The sequence below is a fragment of the Notolepis coatsorum genome (assembly GCF_963971535.1).
Source record: "Notolepis coatsorum genome assembly, chromosome: 1".
NCBI lineage: Eukaryota > Metazoa > Chordata > Actinopteri > Aulopiformes > Paralepididae > Notolepis > Notolepis coatsorum.
In genome coordinates, this window is record NC_140165.1 from 317,870,797 (window position 1) to 317,875,786 (window position 4,990).

Sequence of the window (4,990 nt, forward strand, 5' to 3'; positions counted from 1 at the left end):
CTCTCCTCTCCTCTCCTCTCCCTCCTCTCCTCTTCTCTCCTCTCCTCTCCTCTCCTCTCCCTCTCTCTCCTCTCCTCTCCTCTCTCTCTCCTCTCTTCCCCTCTCATCCTTCTCCTCTCCTCTCCTTCCTCTGCTCTCCTCTCCTCTCCTACTGCAAAAGGCAGACTTATTTGAGACCACACAATGTTTCTTTTCTGTTTTGTCTTCAGGTTTTTACCAGATAGTATTCATACTCATTACACTGGACTTTGAAGAAGTCTTTATTCGTAGCACACATTGCAACGTAGTCATGCAGCGACACACATGTGATGGGAGACAAACACAGGAAACACACACATGTGATGGCGACACACACAGGAAACACACACATGTGATGGGAGACACACACAGAGGAAACACACACATGTGATGGACGACAAATAGGAAACACACACATGTGATGGAGACCACACACAGGAAACACACACATGTGATGGACAACACACACAGGAAACACACACATGTGATGGGGACACACACAGGAAACACACACATGTGATGGAGACACACACAGGAAACACACACATGTGATGGAGACACACACAGGAAACACACACATGTGATGGCGACACACACAGAGGAAACACACACATGTGATGGAGACACACACAGGAAACACACACATGTGATGGAGACACACACAGGAAACACACACATGTGATGGTGACACACAGGAAACACACACATGTGATGGAGACACACACAGGAAACACACACATGTGATGGAGACACACACAGGAAACACACACATGTGATGGAGACACACACAGGAAACACACACATGTGATGGAGACACACACAGGAAACACACACATGTGATGGCGACACACACAGGAAACACACACATGTGATGGAGACACACACAGGAAACACACACATGTGATGGAGACACACACAGGAAACACACACATGTGATGGAGACACACACAGGAAACACACACATGTGATGGGCGACACACACAGGAAACACACACATGTGATGGAGACACACACAGGAAACACACACATGTGATGGTGACACACACACAAGAAACACACACATGTGATGGAGACACACACACAGGAAACACACACATGTGATGGAGACACACACACAGGAAACACACACATGTGATGGAGACACACACAGGAAACACACACATGTGATGGAGACACACACACAGGAAACACACACATGTGATGGAGACACACACAGGAAACACACCCATGTGATGGAGACACACACACAGGAAACACACACATGTGATGGCGACACACACAGGAAACACACACATGTGATGGAGACACACACAGGAAACACACACATGTGATGGTGACACACACACAGGAAACACACACATGTGATGGTGACACACACAGGAAACACACACATGTGATGGAGACACACACAGGAACACACACATGTGATGGAGACACACACAGGAAACACACACATGTGATGGAGACACACAGGAACACACACATGTGATGGAGACAGACACACACAGGAAACACACACATGTGATGGGAGACACACACAGGAAACACACACATGTGATGGAGACACACAGAGGAAACACACACATGTGATGGGAGACACACACACAGGAAACACACACATGTGATGGAGACACACACAGGAAACACACACATGTGATGGAGACACACACAGGAAACACACACATGTGATGGAGACACACACAAGGAAACACACACATGTGATGGAGACACACACAGGAAACACACACATGTGATGGAGACACACACAGGAAACACACACATGTGATGGTGACACACACAGGAAACACACACATGTGATGGAGACACACACAGGAAACACACACATGTGATGGAGACACACACAGGAAACACACACATGTGATGGTGACACACACAGGAAACACACACATGTGATGGTGACACACACTGGAAACACACACATGTGATGGACGACACACACAGGAAACACACACATGTGATGGAGACACACACAGGAAACACACACATGTGATGGTGACACACACAGGAAACACACACATGTGATGGTGACACACACTGGAAACACACACATGTGATGGACGACACACACAGGAAACACACACATGTGATGGAGACACACACAGGAAACACACACATGTGAGGAGACACACACACAGGAAACACACACATGTGATGGTGACACACACAGGAAACACACACATGTGATGGTGACACACACACAGGAAACACACACATGTTATGGAGACACACACAGGAAACACACACATGTGATGGTGACACACACAGGAAACACACACATGTGATGGTGACACACACACAGGAAACACACACATGTTATGGAGACACACACAGGAAACACACACATGTGATGGAGACACACACAGGAAACACACACATGTGATGGAGACACACACAGGAAACACACATGTGATGGGAGACACACACAGGAAACACACACATGTGATGGTGACACACACAGGAACACACACATGTGATGGAGACACACACAGGAAACACACATGTGATGGGAGACACACACAGGAAACACACACATGTGATGGTGACACACATAGGAAACACACACATGTGATATTATCGGACGATATTGGCATTAAAATGTGATATCAGAAATGATCGGTATCGGTTTAAAAAAAGATATATATGTATATATATAATTTTTTTTACATTTATTTAACCTTTATTTACCCAGGCAGGCAAGTAAGAACAAATTCTGATTTTATTTATTGTCAAAAGTATGCATAATGTTGTATCAATCCACGCATATCGGTATATCGGAATTGGTAAAAAAGCCAATATCGAACATCCCTAGTTTATAGTTTATAGGTATAGCTAGTTTATAAAGACCCCTCGACAAATTATGATTATTTACGTCAATCAAAGGTCTCTCTAGGCTCTTCCTCATTCCTCGTGCCTCGTTCCTCACATAATGAGTCTTGGATATATGATGTCCGCGGTATCGCCAGATTATGGAGCTAATTTGCAACCAAAACTCCATTCCTCGAACACAGATGTAAAATTGATTAGACGAACGTGGATTCAATCATCCAGGAGAGGTGTGCACACCCCATTGTGCCAAGAAGGGAACGTGAGTAGTAGATAGTCGAAACCATGATGAACAATCATATACTTAATCATATGCTTGGCTGATGGAGGCGGTAAGCCGTGAAAGGCAAGCCTTCTCATTTTCTCAGCAGTTAAGCAAGTGGGCTAAAATGAAAAGATTTACACGAGGAACACAAATCCTTAATGGTGGAACATAAACCTGCCAAAGCGTCTAAATTTAGAGAACAAGCTTGGCAGGAATGGCCAGATAATCTAAATGAGCATAATAAACTAAATATATAACTGTCATTAAAAAAAAAATTATAAAGAGATAAAGCTCAATAATACGCATAATGTCAAATTAGTGAGTTGCCTACTAAAATGTAGGCCTGTACATTTCTTATGTAGCATAAATAATTCCATCCCTGCTGAATCTGAATCTTTGCATTAAAAAGTAGCAAAATAATCACTACTAAATCCAAACCTAAAAAGTTTTAAGAATTAATCAAAGGAGCTTAGCAGTTTCCTAATTATGATAGTGCTGACAGCACTTCTTTAAGAACTTAGTTTTTGGATGGAGTACGTTTTCCTGATAATCAGACTGAATTACATCGCAAAATACTTTCTTTTTAGTAGGCGTTGAGTCTGGATCCAGGCAAGAATCTTTTTTGAGGGTGAGAGTGAGTTTAACCCATAGAGCACCGCTACTCGCCCAGTCACTTCACACAACATCTGAAGTCCGTCGTGACTGCGCTTCACGGTACCACCCGTTACACATAGTCTAAATATCATACTGATTATTAGTGTAAACAAGCCCCTGCTATGCCGATTTCAATAAAGCAGTGTTTTCGCGTTTGATGTGTGTTTACAGATTTATGACCTTCTAAAAATCAACCTCTGTTATCGGCGTGAGTGTGCTGTTTACCCTTTTGCCACGCATGGAATGCCGGGGAGTGGTTGCCCACGGTTACATGCGGCCTTGCTGGAGGGGAGACACTGGACAGTCTGTGAATAGTTGATAGTTGGTCAAACTACATACACCCCCCCCCAAGGTCATAACACACACACACCACACACACACACACACACACACACACACACACACACACACACACACAGACACACACACACACACACACACACAGACACACACACACACACACAGTTCCTCGCCAAGTTCCTGGAGGTACAAACAGGTCCAAATTACCTGACATGGCCTCTATTAACTTGTGTTGATGAGAAGAGGTTGGCTGGATCCAGAATACATTGCAGCCCCCCCCCCCCCCCCTCCCCTCCCCCAAGGCCCCCCTCCCCCCAGCCCCTAGTGTTTCAGTATTCCACCTCTGTGTGTGTTTGCTGCAAATGAAATGCACTGATTAAGCTCTGGCTGTGAGATTAACTGCACCAAACGGTGTCGCTGCAGGTAGACATCCAGACAGAGAATCAGATGTCTAACATAACACTCTATATTATTATATTTTATTACATGGCGTTTTCACATTCGCCGAAATGCTTGCTTGTGATTGGTCAATAGCCCCCGACAGCGGTGAATTATTTTTCGCAGCTGGAGTAATCAAGCCCCACTGACACACACTGTTTCAGTGCAGCCAATCAGACACACCTGCCGGGCTGCCCGCGATAATAATAATCACTTTATTTGGGCTGACAGAGCCACAGAACAACTGCGATTTGTCAAATGAATTAGGTATATTGTTAGTAAGTTAGCCATGTAATAAGCGGGATAATGTACAGCTATACTCGGTCATCATCGCAAAATAATTGACCTTCACTGACGTTTAAAACACCTCGCCGAGGCGGCTCGGTATTTAAACTCCGTGTCGGTCAATTATTTTGCGACAATGACCTCGTAGCTATACATTATCCCTTACATATATATATACATAACACT